Source organism: Somniosus microcephalus, unplaced genomic scaffold (genome assembly GCF_052327205.1).
Source record: "Somniosus microcephalus isolate GS21.2 unplaced genomic scaffold, FLI_Smic_1.0 unresolved_chr1, whole genome shotgun sequence".
In the NCBI taxonomy this organism is placed as follows: domain Eukaryota; kingdom Metazoa; phylum Chordata; class Chondrichthyes; order Squaliformes; family Somniosidae; genus Somniosus; species Somniosus microcephalus.
The window spans coordinates 22,299,694-22,321,914 of record NW_028225179.1 but is presented as its reverse complement, the minus strand read 5'-3'; the positions used below and the strand labels follow the sequence as shown (position 1 = coordinate 22,321,914).

The following is a 22,221-nucleotide window of genomic DNA, read 5'->3' as shown; positions in this document are numbered from 1 at the left end:
GTTAGAAATGGTCCGGTGTAAAACAGGTCCGTTTCAAGTTGGAACCCTGTGTACAAACCGACCGTGGCAGACTGGAAACTACAATTTTCTGATAACTTTATAATACACATCAAACTTAAACACCTTATCCATTATGTGATGCGGTTTTTATTTTCTGATTTCTTATTGTTCTTGAAATTCCACTGAATTAACTGAGGGCGGAATAGCGTTCACTCCACGTGATTGGCTCGGCTCATCCTTGGGCCGAGAGGCGAGTGGTGAAAACAAATTCTGCAACTGAATCATTAATATTCTTCAAGGAAGGGAAACTACCCCCTACAAGTCCGGTCACACAAGTGGCCGCAGTCTCATTCCACTTTCATGATGCTTAATCCCCTCTGAGCTGGACCGACGAACCATTGTCAAGAAGGAGGCTCATCGTCTGCTCAGCAGAAAAGTCAATCTGCTGGAGGTCCAGCTCTGCCGGACTGCATGTTCTTTCAGACAGCTTTCCAACTGGACACAGGCATCCAACTGCCGTGCGAGCATTGCTGACTAGTTCAAGTCAACAATATCAGACTCTCTTTACAAGACTAGTTTTGAATCTACTACCTGTATTATCAAATAAGATATTGCAAAATGAATAGCTCATCTTTGTCGTCTGTCTCCGCATCCTCTTATAATACACTCTAGAATAGTCAACTGTACTGAAAATATTGCGTTATTTTACTGTGGCAGCGAAAAATCATTTGAGTGAAGACATTGGCCACGAGGTTTCACCATTTCTTGTCCTATATGCGTGGCTGGAGAGATGGTGCAGGAGGGAGGGCTTTAGATTCCTGAGGCATTGGGACCATTTCTGGGGAAGGTGGGACCTGTACAAGCTGAACGGGTTACACCTCAAGAGAGCCAGAACCAACATTCTCGTGGGGAGGTTTGCTATTGCTGTTGGGCAGTGTTTAATCTAGCTTGGCAGGGGGATGTGCACCAGAATATAGGAGCAGAAAAGAGGAATAAGGTGCATAAAAGAGTGTGTGTGTTGGATAGTACTAGAGAAGAAAGTAGTACCAGAGTCGGAAGTAGTACAATATTAGATAGGAGCAGTCTAAGAAAGACTACGAAAAATAAAAAAAATGGGTTTAGAATGCATGTACGTAAACGCACAAAGTGTGGTGAATAAGGTTGGTGAGCTACAAGCACAATTTCCTTGACCAGTATGTTCTTGGCCCAAGTTGGAAGGAGGCTTTGTTGGCTCTGATGCTGGAGAATGAGGTGTGCCCGGTCGACCAAGTGCCTGTGGGAGAACGCTTGCGTACGAGTGATCATTGTATCATAAGATTTAGATTAGCAATGGAGAGGAACAAGGAACAATCTAGAGTGGAACTTCTAAACTGGAATAGGGCTAACTTCAATGGGAAGCGAAAGGATCCAGCCAGATTAAAATGGAACCAAAGGATGATAGGAAAAACTGTAAAGGAGCAATGGGTGATCTTTAAGGAGGAGATGTTCCAAGTACAGGCTAGATACATGCAAACAAGAGGGAATGGTAAGGGAACTAAAGCAAGGGTTCCTTGGATGACGAGGGAGATAGAGAAGATGATGAAACCAAACAAGAGGCTGTATGATGAATGTCAGGTGCATTCTTCAACGGTGAATCATGGATTTATGGAAGGCGATTGACAAAGTACCACATAGAAGGCTAGTTGATAAAATTGAGACTCATGAAGTAGGTAGTTCAGTGGCAGCTTGGATAAGAAATTGGCTTAAGGACAGAAAAGATCTGCAGTTCTCTTCCATTTTTCTTTTTTTCCTCCATATAACTTGATTCCCTTACCAAACAACACCGTGTAGGGCTCAGTTTGGAATCTACAATTGACCTCCAGCATCCAAAGCCTTTTCAGATAGAGAGTTCTGGATTTCTACAAACCTTTGGGAGAAAAGTTGCTTTCGAATTTAATTTCTAAATGGCCCGGCTCTAATTTTGAGGTTATGACCGTTGTCTTTGATTCCCCAACCAGTGGAACTAGTTGAACTCTATCTACACTAATAATCCATTTATCATGTTCAACCGATCACCCCTCAATCTTTTAAACTCAAGTGAACAGAAAGCAACGTTATACAATCAATCCTCATAATATAACGCTGTAAGTCTCGGTGTTAATCTGGTAAATCTGCACTGCACAACTCCAAGGCCAATATGCCCTTCCTGCGTGCCGTGCCCAGAACAGAACACAATACTCCAGATTTGGCCCAAATAGAACTTTGTAAACTGGAGAATATCTTCCTCCTCTTTAGTATTTCAGCCCTCTTGAGGTAAAGGCCAACCTGCTTTGGAAAGGGTGCAGAGGAGAACCACTAGACTAATTCCCAGTATAAAACAGCTTAGTTGTCAAGATCGGCTGAACGAGTTGCGTGTCGACACTTTACAGAAGCCTAGACTGAGGGTTGATATGATCGAAGTTTATAAGATGATGAAGAGTAGGTTTTGTTCCAGTTCACAATTTGTTCCAATTAAATATTTGAGAGAGGAGCAGGGGTGACTCTTTTAAGTTGTATAAGGCCAGATTTTGATCAGATGTCTGGAGGTAGTTCTTCTGCCAGAGAATAGTGGAACTCTGGAACAATCTCCAGGCTCGAGCAGTGGACACCGATTCGCTGAATTTCTTCATGTGAGAGCTGGACCTGTTTCTGGCTGGGGCAGATTCGCCTCGTACAACAGCTCTGTACTGCGAGGAATACAGGGCCAGAGTGATTTCCTCGACTAATTCCGCTGACCTAGATGCATCAGAGGAATTTCCCCGAATAGAAACTGAGATGGAATGGACACAAGCTGTCTGAATTGGTGGCAGATAAATTCTACACAGGCTGAACGGCTACTTTGCCAGCGGCTCGTTGTTTTGGTGGTCTGGTTCTCGCTAAAGGGTTTCACTGATTGATATGTGAGAGGTCTCATGTACAAATCCCGGAAAAGAGCAATATTTTCCCAATTTGTAGTGCAACACCATCAGTTTATGGCGCAGCGCAACCCATCTCGCCTCGTGCTTGCTGCAACATTTACATATTAAAAATGATGCACGCCTTTACTGCATCATTATTATGATTCGCGTTCCCAGTAATGTCAGGCTCCATAATGATAATTGATCATACGCTGCCATTCAGCGATTCTGGTTTGTCTAAAGTTAGACTGAAAATGAAAAAGTCCTCGTTGGCTCCGGGTTTCAATAGCCTGCCACGTGCCTATAATATCAGAGTCGCCCAGTTATTCACACAGAAATTGTTGCCCTGCCAATCCAGGTCAGTAAGCAGAGGGTTAATGGCTGGGCGGGACTAGTGCGAGTAAGGGCTCGGGCAGGCAGGATTACCTCAGTTCTCCGAAGGATAGAACGGAGGAGGCCGGCCAGGCGTGCATTGGAACAGTCAAGTCTGTTGTGTTCTGTTCTAAGCACCGCACGCAGGAAGGATATATTGCCCTTGGAGTGGTGCAGTGCAGATTTACCAGGTTAATACCGAGGTTTACAGGGTTATGTTTAAAGGATTAATTGTATAAACTTGGCTTCTGTTGTCTTTAATTTAGTAGATTGATTGGTGAGCTGATCATGGTGTTTAAAGTGTTAAAAGGTTTAATAGTGTAAATAGATTTAAACTAGTTCCTCTGACTAGGGAATCAAGTACAAGGGGGAAAAAATTTAAACTACAGCCGCTCCATTCAAAAGTCAAATCAGAAAGCATCTTTACACATAAAGGTTTGTAGGAATCTGAAACTCTCTTCCCGATAAGTCCATGGGGGTCAATTGTTGCTTCCAAGACTGAGATTGACACGTTGTTGTTAGGTAAGGGGATCAAGTTATGTGGAGCAACGGCAGAAAAACGTAGTTGAGTTGAAGACCAGCCTTGGTCTAATGTAATGTCGGAGCAGGTACAAGGTTGAAAAGACTACTCACGCTCTAAGTTTGCGAATTCTGTTCTCTTCCTTCTCAGATAACTTTACCCTACATTAGCTGTCAGCAGACTGGATCAAGAAATCGTCTTTTCACTCCTTCTACTCTTTAAGGTCGCATCCCCACCCTTCGTTCTCCTCTTCCAGTTCTGGCAGAGCTAGAAGCAGAGGAGGTCGAAGTTGCACTTGGTTCAACCGTACACAGCAGTACTGCGCAGCAGCCAGCAGAGGGAGCAGGTACTGCAATACTGAACAGCGGCCAGTGGAGGGAGCAGCAGTATCAGGTGGTGTAATACTGCACAGCGGCCATAGGAGGGAGCAGCAGTACCAGGTGGTGCAATACTGCACAGCAGCCAGAGGAGGGAGCAGCAGTACCAGGTGGTGCAGTACTGCACAGCGGCCAGCGGAGGGAGCAGCGGTACCAAACACACCTCGATCCTTCAGAACAAACATACACGGGGGGAGGGATTTTACCCCTACCCGCTGGATCGAAATTTTTAGCCTAGAACGGAGGCATGTGCGACATGGTAATGCAGAGATCTACAAGAAAGTAACTCGTGTGGAATACCAGATTAGATTGTGGGAGAAATAACAAGAAGAAACAGCCTCAAAAGTAAAACTAAACTCATTAGGACAATGATCAACACTTAGAATGGACTCCAGGAAGAGCGGTGGCGGTGAAAACCCCGGAATGATTTAGGAAAAAACTGGATTAAACAATGAGGTGAAGACTACGAATGCTCTGGAGGGCTGTATTAGAATGGGCTGAATGGCCTTTCTCACGGGTAAGGATCTTGTGATCATTGTGGGTAGGTGTGAAAACTGTGTCCTTCCCAGTGTCAATCATTATTTATCTTAATGACTGTCTGTATACTGAATAAAGCTGGGACATCAATCATTCTGGCCAATTTTTATACCTCAGTCAACATAACAAAAAATACCAGATGATCTGGTCATTATCACATTGCTGTTTGTGGGAGCTTGCTGTGCGCAAATAGGCTGCCGCATTTTCTACATTACAACAGCGATGTACAACAGTACTTCATTGGCTGTAAAGTTCTTTGCGACGTCCGGATGTGGTAAAAGGCGCCCAATAAATGCAAGTCTTTCGTTCATTTATCTACTTCAGTGAGATGAAAATCCAGAACTGGTTGAGTATCGCATTCAACTTCCAGAAAAAACTCGGTGATAGAAAGTGTAGACCGTAGAGATTGCCTTTGATCTGAAATATTTGCCCTGACCTCTTCCCAAAACACTTGCGATTCACGTAGATTGATTTGGAAACTTCTCTTTTAACTTTCACAAATGCTAGAAAGGGAATACAAGTTCAAAAGTCGCAAGCAAAGTGAGGCCTCGTCCCGGATTTGAACGCGGGCCCTCCCGCAAACTTTATACTCAGTCACAGCTAAAGCAAGAATCATACCACAAGACCAATGAGCTGCTAGCACGCGTATGCATACTTAAAGCCTTTCCATAATCAAGCCATGTGTTGGCCGTTCTTGATAAGCAGAGCACTTGAGACCGAGACAGCTCTGACATTGCCTTCTCGACCTGTCTTCTAAAGTGCCACACTGCTCCACTCAGTCAGTTAATGAGCTGTTAGGACGGTAATGTATCCAGGCAGCAGCTGCCCATCACGAGAGCAGCAGCAGGTTTCTGCATTAGCTTGGCGCGAGGCCTCAGATTTGGGCAATGTTTCAGCAAAGGCAGTGAGAAGACATGCAGGCAGCGAGTGACGCAACAATCGCCCCGGAAGTGACCATTCGTTTCTGTGACTGTGGCAAGTTTTGTTTGGGCAGGGGGTTCAGTTCATAGCCCCACCCATCTCCTCCCCCACCCATCGTGATTTCTGCCACATTTGCACATTCAGGACCGGGCCCGGGCAGATTCATCCATGTCTCATCCCGGGGCGCTGAGGCTCCTACCGCCCCTGATTATCAATTAACCCATCTGTAAATTAAAACCTAAAAAACTGCTTTACAAAGCACAGGTGCGGACGGAGACGCTGTGATCTTCTGACAAAATCTCAGCCCCATCGGACAGATTTTTTTGTCTATAAAGATCAAAGCAGTTCCTATGTGTCCCAGACAGCTTCGATTCAGACCAATAAGCTTACTCAGACCTAGACTGTACCTACCCTGACATAGGGAGCCTCATCACAGGCGCATACTTTCCTAGACGGGACCAGACAGCTCCTACCCTGACACAGGGAGCACCATCACAGGCAGAGACTTTCCTAGACGGACACAGGCAGCTCCTACCCTGATACAGGGAGCACCATCACAAGCACAGACATTCATACACAGTCCCAGGGAGCTCCTTCCTTGACTAAGGGGGCACCATCACAGGCACAGACTTTCCTACACAGACCCACGGAGCTCCTACCCTGACACAGGGAGCACCACTACAGACACAGACTGTCCTACACAGACCCACTCAGCACCTACCCTGATCCAGGGAGCACCACCACAGGCACAGACTTTCATACACAGACCCAGTCAGCACCTACCCTTATCCAGGAAGCACCATCACAGGAACCGACTTAACTACACTGACCCAGGGAGTTCCTACACTGACACAGAGAGCACCGACACAGGCATAGACTTCCCCACACAGAACCAGATAGCTCCTACCCTGATCCGGGGAGCACCTGTACAGACCAAATAACTCCTGCACTGACCCATTCGCTCCTACATAGAAAAAACAATTCCTACAATGACACAGCCAGCACCTATACATGAGTCCCTACAATGATATGGACACTTCCTGCACGGGCACGGTCAGTTCCAAGAAAGGCACAGAATGTTCCTACACGGTCCCAGACATTCATATGCAGACCCAGACTGCTCCTACACAGACCCAGACATTCCTACGCAGACCCAGACAGCTCCTACACAGACCCAGGCATTCCTACACAGACCCAGACAGCTCCTACACAGACCCACACATTCATACAGAATTCCAGACAGCTCCTGCACAGACCCAGACAGTCCTACACAGACCCAGACATTCATACACAAATCCAGACAGCTCCTGCACAGAACCAGACATTCCTACACAGACCCAGATATCTTCTTAATAGAAACCAAAGCAAAATGCTGCTGTTGCTGGAACTCTGAAATATAAGCAGGAAATGCTGGATATACTGAGCAGGTCTGTCAGCATCTGTGGAGAGAGAAACAGTAGATATTGCTGGTTGATGAGAGGCGATCTTATTGAAACATATAAGATTGTGAAGGGGCTTGATCGGGTGGATGCGGTGAGGATGTTCCCAATGATGGGTGAAACTAGAACTAGGGGGCATAATCGTAAAATAAGGGGCTGCTCATTCAAAACTGAGATGAGGAGAAACTTCTTCACTCAGAGGGTGGTAGGTTTGTGGAATTTGCTGCCCCAGAAAGCTGTGGAATCTACATCATTAAATAAATTTAAAACAGAAATAGATAGTTTCCTAGAAGTAAAGGGAATTAAGGGTTACGGGGAGCGGGCAGGAAATTGGACATGAGTCTGGCTTCGGAATGGTCATGGCCCTGTGGGTAGTGGAGCGGGCCCAGGGGCCGTGTAGCCTTGTTCTGCTCCTACTGTGTTCTAATTCTGTTAGATTTCAGGAGATGGTTTTATTCCTGTTCCTGGCTGGGGTGGAGATCGCCTTTACAGAAGGTAAGTACTGTAGAAAATATAGGGACAGAGTGATCTCCTGGAAGAATTTCGATCGCCTAGATGGGTCGGAGAGGAATTTCCCAGATTTTTTTCTCCCAAATTGGCCATTGGGTCTTTATCTGGTTTTTCGCCTCTCCCGGGAGATCACATGGGTTCGGGTGGATGCAGAGTGATAGAAGATTTGAGGTTAGGATCAGATCAGCCATGATCTTATTGAATGGTGGAGCAGGCTCGAGGGGCCGATTGGCCTACTCCTGCTCCTATTTCTTATGTTCTTATGTTCTTATGTTTCGTCAGCTTCTTCATATACCCTGGTTACTCCTACAAAAACCTAGAAAGAACCTACACTGACTCAGATATAACATACAAAGCCAGACCATTCCTACCCTGACACAGACAGCTCGTAGACAGACTCAGATATAACATACAGACTCAGACAGCTCCTATCCTGACACAGACAGCCCTTACATGGACCCATATATAATATACAGACCAGACAGCTCGTACCCTGACACAGACAGCTCTTACACAGACCCAGATATACATACAGAACCAGACAGCTCCTACCCTGACACAGCCAGATCTTACACAGACACAGATATAACATACAGACCCAGACAGCTCCTACCCTGACACAGACCGCTCTTACACAGACCCAGATATAACATATGGAACCAGACAGCTCCTACGCTGACACAGACAGCTTTTACACTGACCCAGATATAACATACAGACCCAGACAGCTCCTACCCTGACGCAGACCGCTCTTACACAGACCCAGATATAACATATGGAACCAGACAGCTCCTACGCTGACACAGACAGCTTTTACACTGACCCAGATATAACATACAGACCTAGACCGCTCCTAACCTGACACAGAGAGCTTTTACACACACACACTCAGATATAACATACAGAGCCAGATAGCTCCTACGCTGACACAGACAGCACTTCCACAGTCCCAGATATAACATACAGAGCCAGACAGCTCCAACCCCGACACAGACAGTTCGTACACTGACCCAGATATAACATACAGAGCCAGACAGCTCCAACACTGAAACAGACAGCTCGTACACTGACCCAGATATAACATACAGGCTCAAACAGCTCCTACGCTGACACATACAGCACTTACACAGACCCAGATAGCTCCAACACAGACCCAATAAGTTCTTACACAGACCCAGGAAGCTTCTACAAAGACCTGAACAACTCCTGCGCAGACCATGACCTACTACTCGGACAGTTGCTACAAGGACCCAGATATGCCGAACAAAGGCCCAGACAGCAGGTGAGGTCAGAGAATTCAGCTTAGCCCAGAGATGACGCCTGGACCTTTCCTGTTCTATAGGCTCAGCAACTCGCCAAATAAGATCAGCGAACACACCACAAGCCGCGGAATGATCCTGGGCCCAACCTGCTCTGTATGGGGCTCAGTACCACACCGGGTGATATCTGCTAACTCAGCACAAACCGGGGATGAACACAGAGAGTTTACTGATTTGTATGGTCCAGTAGCACACATCATGCGATGATCTAACACACCACAGGCCGGTGATGAAGCCTGGGCCCATCGTGCTTTGTGCAGCTCAATATCATGCCGGGTGAGATCAGCTGATGAAGCCCAGGCCAGTGTTGGAACCTCGGCCCTTCCTACTTTCTGTGGAGCCGGGCAGCACACTGGTTGAGATAATCGATCTCAGTGCAGGCAGAAATGAAGCCTGGGACTTTCCATCGCGCCTGTGCTGCCTCTTTGTTAATACTCTCCATTAGTTCCAATACCCTGATGTTTTTCTATTGCCATGTAAAGATTTCCCTTCCAGTATTAATCCAATTCCCTTTTGAAAGTTATTATTGAATCTGCTCCCACCATCATTTCAGGCAGTGCATTCCAGATCACAACAACTCCCCGTATGAAACAATGGCCCCTTATGTCGCCTCTGGTTCTATTGCCAATCAGATTCAATTAGTGGTTTCTGGTTACCTGCCCTTCTGCCGCTGGAAAGAGTTTCTCCTTATTTACGATGTCAAAACCGTTCATGATTTTGAACACCTCAGTCAAATCTCCTCTTAGCCGTCTCTGCTGTAAACAACCCCATCTTCTCCAGTCTCTCCACTTAACTGAAGTCCCTCATCCCTGGTACCATTCCAGTACATCTCCTCTGTTCATGTCTTCCCTCTCATAAATAATCACAATGAAATGTTTACAAAGAAAAGCACGAACATAATAAAAAGGAAAGCGAAATAAATACTGAGCAAAATGGATGTGAAAGTTCAGAAGGTGAAAAGAGCAGAACATCTGAGTTTTACTATCGATCAGTGAGAGGAATCCATCGCTCTCTTGTGCTTGTGTGTGTCGGTTTACTGACAAAGCCTGTGATTGAGAAGAAGAAGAAGTTTGGTTTGCAGAACAAGACGGGCCCCTGGGGTGGAGCCAACAGCTGTTGCTCTGCAATAACTGACAGAGAGTGCGCGGTGCGGTAGGTCCCGTTAGCTCAGTCAGTAGATCATAAAACTCTTAATTTCAGCGTCGTAGGTTCGAGCTCCACCTTAAGCAGTTGTATTATTTTATTTTAAGTCTTACTTCACAGGCGGTCCCCAGCTCTGAATTCCTGCAGTGCTTCAGTGAGTGTTTGATATAAATGTAATTCAACAGCGGTTTCAGGAAATCTCTCCCTGATTCGGGACTCTTATCTCTCCAGCATCTCGCTGCTGAACATTGAACTTCATATAATTTCCCCTGCAGCTCGGGGTTAGTGTGCTCTGTAAATGTTACAACAAAAACCTTCAGTATATTTCGCTCCGTGTCCAAACCAATGAGGTCTCCCCTGGTGGGTCAGCTTTCTGTGTTTATAAACACTTCAACAGATCATTAACATAACCTGAGCTCCGAGATCTGGTCGGGTCCCATTCCCACGGAGTGAGGAATGAGCGGAGTCCACCCGGGGTTAGATTTTCTTCCAAAAGAGAGACACGAAGCATCATTAACGGGAGGCCAGAATAGCTCAGTTGGGAGAGCGCTCGACTGAAGATCGGAAGGTCCCTGGTTTCGGCCGTTTTAAGTTATTTTGTGTCTCTTTCTTTGGTCCGATTCTCGAACAGAACGATGTACACTGAAGTTATTTATCCGTCACTGAATTATTGGGTTGGAATCGAGAGAAATCAAGGATAGGAAATATTTATATTTTCTGTATTTAGATTTGTTTCCCTATCTCCTTCTACACTTTTCTCTGTTTTTCCTTTCTGTCTCTCGGGTGAACATTTGATTTGATGCATTTGTCCTAAACTGATGCTATCGAGCTATAAAGTGGTGGTATTGGGGGGATTTAATTACCCAAATATCGATTGGGATAATGCTAGGGCAAAGGGAAACGAGGGGGAGGAATTTCTGAAATGTGATCAGGAGGATTTTCATGACCAATATGTTCTTGGCTCAACTAGGAAGGAAGTGTTTCTGAATCTGGTGCTGGGGAATGAGTTGGGGTAGTTCGACCAGGTGTCTGTGGGAGAACACTTGGGTATGAGTGATCATCGTATCATAAGATTTAGATTAGCAATGGAGAGGAGCAAGGAACAATCTAGAGTGGAGCATCTAAAGTGGAATAGGGCTAAATTCAAGGGGATATGAAAGGATCCAGCCAGGATATAATGGTACCAAACACATACAGGAGAAACAGTAACAGAACAATGGGTGATCTTTAAGGAGGAGATGTTCCAAGTACAGGCTAGATACATTCTAACAAGTGGGAAAATTAATGGAACCAAAGCAAGGGCTCCAGGGATGATGAGGCAGATAGAGAAGATGATGAAACAAAAAGGTTAATGATGAATGACAGGTGAATACTTCAAGGGAGAACCAGAACAAATACAATAAGTTGAGAGGGGAAGTGAAGATGAAAATAAGATTGGCACAGAGAATATAAGAGTGGAATTGTGGTTAACATAAAAGGGAACTCAAAAATCTTCCACCGGCATGTAAACAGTAAGCGGGTTGTAAGAGGCGGGGTGGGGCCTGTTAGGGGAAAAGAAGGTGATATATGCTTAGAGGTGCAGGGCAAGGCTAGAATACTCAGTGAGCACTTTGTATCGGTGTTTACTAAGGAGGTGGATGCTGACAACATGTCGGTAGAAGCGGAAAACCTTTTTACACAGTGAGTGGTGATGGCCTGGAATTCGCTTCCGATGCAAGTGGTGGAAGCGGAGACACTCAATGTTTTCAAGGTGAGACTGGATAGGCACTTGAAGGGAAATAAACTTGCAGGGCTACGTAGATAGAGAGGGGGAATGGGACTGACTGGATTGCTCTACACAGAGAGCCGGCATCAACTCGATGGGCCGAATGGCCTCCTGCTGTGGCGATGTCCAAGGGGAAGTGTTTGCTAGTGCTGTTGGGGAGGGTTTAAATTAAAAATGTAGAGGGTTGGGAACCTGTGCAGGGAGGCAGAGGAAAGGGAAGCAAGGATAGAAGCAAAAGACAGGAAGGAGAAAAGCAAAAGTGGCAGGCAGAGAAATCAAGGGTTTAAATCAATCATGGCCACAGTAAGTAATAATTCTAAAAGGTCTAAGAGTGTTAAAAAAATAAGCCTGAAAGCTTTGTGTCTTAATGCGAGGAGCATTCGTAGTAAGCTGAATGATTTAGCTGTGCAAATAGATGCAAACGGATATGATATAATTGGGATTACGGAGATATGGCTCCAGGGTGACCAAGCCTAGGAATTCAACATCCAGGGGTATTCAATATTCAGGAAAGACAGGCAAAAAGGAAATGGAGGTGGTGTAGCATTGCTGGTTAAAGTGGAGATGAACGCAATAGTAAGGAAGGATATTAGCTCTGATGATGTGGAATCTGTATGGGTAGAGCTGAGAAATGCCAAGGGGCAGAAACCATTAGTGGGAGTTGTATACAGACCTTCAAATCAGTAATGCTGACATTGGGGATGGCATTAAACGGGAAATTAGAGATGCGTGCAATAAGGGCACAGCAGGAATCATGCGTGACTATAATCTACATATAGATTGGGCTAATCAAATTAGTAACAATACTGTGGAGGAGGAATTCCTGGAGTGTATACGGGATGGTTTACTGGACCAGTAAGTCGAGGAACCAACCAGAGATCAGGCAATTTTATACTGGGTATTGTTAAGGAGAATTTCAGTATTAAGGACTTTGCAAAGACTGTCGGGATACTTGACATTAAAACTGGCTAACAAGGGGCCCCCGAGCTTGCACGTAGGCAGGGGTGAGGTAATTGTCAGCTGCAGTTTTATTACTGAACATTTGTGGTCACCTTGCAACGATGAACAGTCTGGAACCATTGTTTACTTCTGCTTATCTCGTCTGCGGCCAGAGGTCCCAAAAGGTTTTAACCTATGGCCATCGCTTGCTTAAGAATAGATAACCGTTTGCTCAAGAATAGATAACCGTTTTAGATGTCACGGGGGATCACTGTGATTATGTAATCAACCGTCTAAGTTGTTTTGACTTCTGTATAAAGGTAGGAGTCTTGTGTGTGTCAAACGAGAGACTTGGTGATCACACAAGGCGTGTGTAACGGTTTCTCCCAGAGCTCTGCAATAAAGCATTCTTTTACTTTGCTATCCAACTCGTAGTCGGAGTTTTATTGACTCTAAAAAGCTTCTATTGGGTATCGCGTCGACCTCGAATATCACCTGGCCCGCTTAGCCCCAAATTAGCTACAACAAATTGGCGCTGCGAGCAGGGTTACCGAGTGACTGGCCGCCCTAAACAAGCGGACACACGCTCGAGTGATTCAAAAAGAACAAGATAGAGGTGAGATGGCATATGTAAAATTGTGCTAGGATACTAACAACTGTGAGACTGCATTAATTTATGTGATTCCAGGGAACCTAGGTATAACCTAGGAGGAGAACTGGAGGAGAAGTAAAGGAGCCGGACCAACCTTTACATTACACGTGACGGGACCCCGAGAGAAAGGTATTTGTGTTCTCAGATTTACAGGGACCGGAGATAGTGACCAAGGGACATAATGTCGAGTAAGGATCTGAACCGGGGCCCCCGAGCTCCCTTATCGATACTTATATGACAGATAGATGTTCCCTAATTGAGAAAATGCAGAAAGACGGGTGGGATGTATCAAAAAGTTTGGACCAACAGCGGTCATGGTGGGGCACACAGAAAAAGGAAAGGACTAAGAAAGCAAGTGTACTGTTGGTTCATCAATTGGCAGGATTGATAGAACAGGCAGAAAAGGTGGCGGTAAGCCTTAAGGGAAAATGAAGGTCAGCCCCAAAAAGGCACAGATAGGAAAAACCCAGGTCTTATATTTATTTAGGGAACCTTATCTCACAAGGGGTAAAAGAGATGCCCGCAGATAGAAAAGGGGCAATACAAACTATGCCAAGACCTGTAACAGTAAGAGGAGTACGGAAAGTACTGGGGCTTTTTAATTACAGCCAAAACTTCATCCCGGGGTTCGCTAAAACAGCGGAACCCATACAGCGATTGGTAAAAGGGGGTAAGCCCGCCCTGGAATCCATCGGATGGGGTCCTGAGCAGAAACAAGCTTATACCCAACTTAAATGAGATCTGATTTCAGCCCCAGGACTAGGACTCCCGGATATGAATAAACCCTTCCACATACACTGTGATAATGAGGAAGGATTTTATTCAGCCGTAGTCACCCAGGAGCATGGAGATAAATGTAGACCCAAAGCATACTATTCCACTGCAGAAGGGCCAGTAGTATCGGGACTCTCACGCTGCATAGCCGCTCTAGATTGTGGAGCTTGCGCCGTAAAAATTAGCGAGCCCGTTGTAATGACAGGAGATATCGTTCTCCACACAAAGCATACTCTAGTAGAAATGTTAAACACTAGAAAATTGCGATCAGTCTCACACTTGAGATGAGCGAAATGGGAGGCTGTTCTCCTCCCTCCCAGTAAAGCAGTAACAATAGTCAGAGACGCAGGGGAAAACCCAGCTGAAGGAGTATTGGGCTCGGGAGTGTCCCATGATTGTGGAGATGTAGATGCTGGCTTAGAGGGAGACAAAATAAAAGACACTCCGTTACTAGGGGCTGAAGAGACACTGTACGTGGATGGGTCCCGAAAATATATAGACGGACAGCCTCTTACGGGCTGGGCTGTGGTAAATTATCAGATGAGGACTGTACGATCAGGGAGGCTTGAAGGAGGCTTGTCAGCCCAAGTGGCAGAACTAGTGGCACTGACAGTAGCACTAGAAGAGTACGAGAATAAAATGGTAAATATATATACGGACAGCCGATATGCGTTCGGAGTAGTCCATGACTACATGACTGCATGGGGCAGATGGGGATTTGTAACTAATGGGGGAACCCCCAAAAGACATCAGGAAAGAATCGAAGCCCTCCTGGAAGCTAGTAATAAGCCTAAACAGGTCGCAGTAATAAAGATTAAAGCGCACCAAAAAGAACCAGCCAGAGACAGCCCGGAATGGAAGGGTTATATGGGCAACCAGGCAGCTGACAGGGCAGCTCAGGCAGCCCTGGTCTTGGAACGGAAAGAAGCAAACCTGGAACAGAAGGAGGGAAAGCAGATAGCGAAACAATCCGTGGAGTTAGCCTTAGAATGGGAACCCGAGGAACCTGTAGCCAGTGTAGTTAGCCTTAGAATGGGAACCCGAGGAACCTGTAGCCAGTGTAGATAGGCCAGGAAATGAAATTAGTATTGCCGAGCTACATGAGGATATATTACCTAGTGAAAGGCAGAGATGGAAAGCTCAAGGAGCCAGACCAAAAGCTGACGGAGTATGGCGAGTAAATAATAAGGTAATGGCCCCCGAGTGTATACAGAATACCCTACTCGAATTAAACCATGGATTAAGCCACTCTGGAAAGGAGGCGATGCAACAGACTTTAGGTAAGGAGTGGTGGTGGAAGGGTATGGGACGGGATATTGCTAAGCATTGTCAACGATGCATCGTGTGCGCTCAGCATAATCCAGGAAGACCAGTTAAAATTAGACTAGGGCACAAACCCAGGCCTCGAGGGCCATGGGAGCACTTGCAAATTGATTTTACGGGGCCCCTACCCATGTCAAAGGTAAGACGTATTGCTTGGTAATTATTGACCAGTTTGCAAGATGGGTGGAGGCATTTCCCACCAGTAATTGTACTGCTACTACTGTCGCTAGAATCTTGGCAGAAGAGGTAATCCCCCGTTTGAGAATGCCACTTCAGATAGATTCCGATCAAGGGACCCACTTTACAGGAGGTGTGGTCAAACATATGTGCCAGTTACTGGGAATTAAGCAAAAGTTTCATATACCCTACCATCCCCAGAGCTCGGGAATGGTAGAAAGAATGAACCGAACATTAAAAAATGCGTTGGCTAAGGCCATGCAGGAAACGGGGAAAACATGGGTGGAAGTGTTACCTATCATTCTGATGAAATTACGAGCCACCTGTAATCGCACTACAGGCCTTGCCCCGTATGAACTTATGACAGGACGAGCAATGCAATTGCCAGAAGGCATAATTACGGGAGGGGTGGATGTAGGCCCCTTAAAGGAGAAGCTACGGCGATATGTCCAAGAAATGAGCAAACAATTAAAAGAAATGCGGAAGCAAGTAAGGTACCACCAGAAGGAGCAGGACGAGAAGGAACTCCCCTTCCCGTTACAAGAAGTCCCTACAGCGGGAACTACGGTAATGCTAAAGGTATTACCAATCAAATCAGGCTTTGCTCCCAGATGGACCGGGCCTTACGAAGTTATTATTAGTGGAGATACTTGCGCCTGTCTCGACATACGGGGAAAGGGAGTGTGGAAACATTGGACACAGCTAAAGATATATGAGCCCAAGTCATCTCTGGAGCCCCCTGAGAAGGAGACTACCGGGGAGAGTGTAACCACGAAAGAAAAGACTGACTAAATGAATGTAACCAGCATAAAATTAAGATTAAATTTGTTAAGTTATTGTGTTAGGGACTCAATCTGTAGGGGCGTAAATCGCAGATTGAGAATTGATAATGTTTAGTTAAAGCATAAGGATTACGTCTCGAGGTCACAGAACTCGTGCTCGGCCTTGGAAAGGTGACTGCAGTTTTACGAGGTCTGGTATGGTGTTTGGATTGTTCTGGCCTGCTGAAATCCTACACCCATTGTACTCTCAGCCTGTGCTGGCCTTGATTCTGTTAAATTTTTAAGTTTTAAGTTTAATCTAGTGTGAGGAAAAACAAACAAATAAACCTCAAAAAGGGTGTGCATAGAAGTTACTAATGATACACCCCTTGTATTATTTTCCAGGTCAACATCAGCTGATTAATGCCTGATACTTTGATCTGTTTGCCTGTGGGCATTTGTTTTGTGGCTTATTGCATCGGTTGTGCTTGTATGCTTTTATCTTAACGCGTTAGTACAAGAGTGGTATCAGAAGGGCCAGAGAAAGAATAAGCCAGCTTCAGACAGGCAGTACCTACTTAAAATTGAAGATGAAGACCGTAATATGTTTAGTTGCGATAATATGCATTGTTACGGCAACCCGGGGCAGGCCGCGATGTAAGCGTGATTTACACGTAAATACCTTTGTTTATAGAGTATGCTAAGTAAAGGGGGCAGTCCAGCTGTTGGGTCTGTAGCCACATCCCGATACATAGTAGGGGTGGAATACCCATTCGTCCGGTGGCCTTTAATGTGACTCAAATGCTAACATGGATGCACCACCAGAACCAGACTAACGTACCGTGTGAGGAGGCAGTTGGGAACAGTACTGCCACCAGGGGTGCGATCCGTCAGAACCCTTTTACTGGAATGAATTGTTCCGCCCTCAGGATGGCGGGTTATGAAATGACCGAGTTTGAGGAATGGTACTTTCCATCCTATAATAACAGTGTAAACCCCCCTTATCTGGTACTAATCAATACCAGTGGAATGGGAAACTCAAAGGCGGGAATATGTATTATGTGTAACATAAAGAAAGGTGGTGTCCCGGTAGGAAACAGTAGCTGCTATAAGATCATTAACTGTAGCACCGGGCCCAATGGGACGAACCAAGCGAACAGGATTCTGATTCCCCCCCCCGACCAGGGTACCAGGAATCCGTTATCGTAACGGGACCAGGCACTTACAATTGGGAGCAGGATCCTGGTAACCCAAGCCCTGGGTTAGATAATTTAAAGGCATACAACGGCACATACTTTATATGTGGCCACAAAGCCTACCCGTGGCTGCCCCGGTCTTGGACCGGGTCTTGCTATTTGGGGTACGCGTGCTCACATATGTCTACCACCTGTCCTCCCTGAATGGACCACCATCAATACCGAGCCAAGCGTGACATTACAGAGACCGAGAGGTATTTCGCCATTTTATTCCCTGGTTATGGGGTAGGCAGAGACATAAAGGAAATCCAGCTTGTGGCGTCATTATTAGAGTCAGTAACTAATGACACCGAGGAGGCATTCACATTTATAAGTGATGAGATGACAGCGATACGAACCGTTGCCTTACAGAACCGAATGGCAGTGGATTACTTGCTAGCAGAGAGGGGTGGTACATGTGCCCTGATAGGGCAGGAGTGTTGTACTTACATCCCAGATAGTTCAGAGAATATCACAAACTTGGTAAACCATATGAGGGAGGAAGTGAAGAAACTCAATACTGACCCTGGAACAGGGTGGTTGGAATGGCTAGGACTAACAGGATGGGGTCCATGGATAATGCATACAATGGTAATTATAGTCACGATATGCGTTGCTATATGCTGCCTGTTAACCATTGTAAACACTTGTTGCAAAATGGCAATGACTGAACTATCGCTTATGGAAGAGGACAAGGTGGACGAACCTGAGCCGCCTGATGTCCCCGGGATGAGGCAGTGGTTGTAAGAACAACACTGTGAAGAAAGAAGATTGATGGTCAGCTGGAACAAGAAGATTGTGATCCAGGACCAAAAGGAGGGATTGTTAAGGAGAATTTCAGTATTAAGGACTTTGCAAAGACTGTCGGGATGCTTGACATTAAAACTGGCTAACAAGGGGCCCCCGAGCTCCCACGTGGGCAGGGGTGAGGTAATTGTCAGCTGCAGTTTTATTACTGAACATTTGTGGTCACCTTGCAACAATGAACAGTCTGGAACCATTGTTTACTTCTGCTTATCTCGTCTGCGGCCAGAGGTCCCAAAAGGTTTTAACCTATGGCCATCGCTTGCTTAAGAATAGATAACTGTTTGCTCAAGAATAGATAACCGTTTTAGATGTCACGGGGGATCGCTGTGATTATGTAATCAACCGTCTAAGTTGTTTTGACTCCTGTATAAAGGTAGGAGCCTTGTGTGTGTAAAACGAGAGACTTGGTGATCACACAAGGCGTGTGTAACGGTTTCTCCCAGAGCTCTGCAATAAAGCATTCTTTTACTTTGCCATCCAACTCGTAGTCGGAGTTTTATTGACTCTAAAAAGCTTCTGTTGGGTATCGCGTCGACCTCGAATATCACCTGGCCTGCTTAGCCCCAAATTAGCTACAACAGTATTATATAATGAGAAAGGATTAATTAGCAATCTTGTTGTGCGAGGCCCCTTGGGGCGGAGCGATCATAATATGATAGATTTCTTCAGTAAGATGGAGAGTGAAGTATTTGACTCAGAGACTAGGGTCCTGAATTTAAATAAATGAAACTACGATGGTATGAAGTGCGAGTTGGCTAGGATGGATTGGGGAATGTTACTTAAATGGTCGACGGTGGATAGGCAATGGCAAACATTTAAACATCGCATAGATGAAATACAGAATTTGTTAATCCTGTTTGGCAAACAAATAAAACAAAAAAGGTGACTCAACCATGGCTAACTAGGGAAATTAGGGATAGCATAATATCCAAGCAGGGGACATATAAACTGGCCAGAAAAGGCAGCAAACCTGAGGATTGGGATCTCTTTAGGATTCAGCAAAGGAGGACAAAGGGATTAATTAAGAGGGGGGAAATAGAGTATGAGAGTAAGCTTCAGGGAACATTATAACTGACTTTAAAAGCTTCTATAGATATGTGAAGAGAATAAGATTGCTGAAGTCAAGCGTAGGTTCCTTGCAGTCAGAATCAGTGGAAATTAAAATGGGGAGCAAAGAAATTGCAGACCATTTAAATACATACTTTGATTCTGTCTTCACAAAGGAGGCCACAGATAACCTCCCAGAGATGTCGGGGAACATAGGCTCTAATGAGAGGGAGGAACTGAATGAAATCAGTATTTGTAGGGAGATGGTGTTAGGAAAAATGACTTGATTGAAGGCCGATAAATCCCCAAGGCCTGATAATCTACATCCGAGGGTACTTAAGGAAGTGGCCCTAGAAATAATAGATGCATTGCTGATCATCTTGCAAAATTATTTATAGACGCTGGAACAATTTCCATGGATTGGAGTGTATCTAATATAAACCCACTATTTAAAAACGGTGGTAGAGAGAAAACGGGGAACTTTAGACCAATGAGCCTGACATCGGTAATGGGGAAAATGCTGGAGTCCATTATAAAATATGAAATAGCAGAGCACGTGGAAAACAGTGACAGGATCGGACAAACTCATCATGGATTTACAAAAGGTAAATCGTGCATGACTAATCCACTGGAATATTTTGAGGATGTAACTGGTAGAATACATAAGGGAGAAACAGTGGGTGTGGTGTATTTGGCCCTTCAGAAGGCTTTCGATAAGGTCCCGCATAAGAGATTATTGTGTAAAGTTAAAGCACATGGGATTGGGGGTAAGGTACTGAATTGGATAGATAACAGGTTGACAGACAGGAAGCAAAGTGTTGGATTAAACGTGTCTTTTTCTGTGTGGCAGGCAGTGACAAGTGCGCTACCGCAGGGATCAGTCCTAGGACCCCAGCTAATCACAATATATATTAATGATCTAGACAAGGGAACTTGATGTAATATCTCCAAGTTTGCAGGCGACACAAAGCTGGGTGGGCGGGTGTGCTGTGAGGAGGATGCAGAGCAACTCCAGGTCGATTTGGACAGGTTGGGTGATTGGTCAGGAGCATGGCAGATGCACATTAACGTGGATAAATGCGAGGTTATCCACTTTGGTATCAAAAACAGGAAGGCAGATTATTATCTGAATGGCAATAGACTGGGAGAAGGGGAAGTGCAGCGAGACCTGGGTATCAGTGTGCACCAGTCGCTGAAGGTATGCAAGCAGGTGCAGCAGGCGGTTAAGAAGGCAAATGGTATGTTGGCCTTCGTAGCGAGAGGGTTTGAGTAGAGGAACAAGAATTTCTTGCTGCAGTTGTACAGGGCCTTGGTGAGACCTCATCTTGTGTATTGTGTGCAGTTTTGGTCGCCTTATCTGAGGAAGGATGTCATTGCCATGGAGGGAGTTCAGCGAAGATTCAACAGGCTGATGCCTGGGATGGCAGGAATGACGTAAGAGGAGAGATTGGGTCGATTGGGCTTATACTCGCTGGAGTTTAGAAGAATTAGAGGGGATCTCATTGAAACTTATAAAATTCTGACAGGACTGGACAGACTAGATGCAGGAAGGATGTTCCCGATGGTCGGAGAGTCCATAACCAGGGGTCACAGTCTAAGGATAAGGGGTAAGCCATTTAGGACAGAAATGCGGAGGAATTTCTTCACCCAGAGAGTGGTGAACCTGTGAAATTCTCTTCCACAGAAGGCAGTGGATGCCAATTAATTAAATATATTCAAGAAGGAGTTGGATATATTTCTTAAGCCTAAAGGCATCAAGTAATATGGTGAGAAAGCAATGATAGGGTACTGAATTTGGATGATCAGCCATGATCGCATTGAATGGCGGAGCAGACTCGACGGGCCGAATGGCCTACTCCTATCTTCTATGTTTCGATGTAAAAATCTGTTCCATTTCCTGCTTTTTTCCAGTTCTCACAAAAAATCAGTGACCTGAAATTTTAACTCTGTTTCTCTGTTCACAGATGCTGCCTGACCTGTTGAGTATTTCCAGCATTTTCTGTTTTTATTCCTGCAACATTATCCAGTGATTTCCTCACTGAGGCAAGTAAAACGTTTCATTTCATTCGGTCCTCGCCAACTGTTCCTGGAAGGACGAGTGACCTGGATTCAATCTCCACGGATTTTACTGTCGCTGTGCTCGGTGTATGAGGAGGCTTCGCCGGAACATATTGTATCTTGCTTCCTAAGGATGGAGAGTAATGCGCTGCATTCACTGCACTGGGGTACCCCAGGGGTGGGTATTGTCACCATCGCTTGTCATCATTTTATATAACTGACCTGGACTTGGGGATCGGGATTAAATTCCAAAGTGTGCTGATGGTTTGGCAACGTCGTAAATATTGAGCAGGGCAGTATTCAGCTTCGGGATCTTTGATTTTATTAATAGGGAAATAGAGTACACAAGCAAGGGATCTATGCTCAAACTTCATAAAACACCATTTAGGCACAAGCTGGTGTATTTAAAACAGAAATACACAGTTTCCTAGAAGTAAAGGGAATTAGGGGTTACGGGGAGCGGGCAGTGAATTGGACATGAGCCTAGGTTCAGATCGGTCATGGCATTGTGGGTAGTGGATCGGGCCCAGGGGCCGTGTAGCCTGGTCCTGCTCCTACTTCTTGTGTTCTAATTCTGTGTTAGATTTCAGGAGGTGGTTCTATTCACAGGGATTAGTGGAGACCTCGGGA

General features: G+C 45.4%; 1 pseudogene; it reads left to right on the top strand.

Moving 5' to 3' along the window:
• Positions 1 to 18,542, top strand: part of LOC147094086 (uncharacterized) — a 326,695-nt pseudogene extending 308,153 nt beyond the window's left edge.
• The last annotated feature ends 3,679 nt before the right edge of the window (positions 18,543 to 22,221 follow it).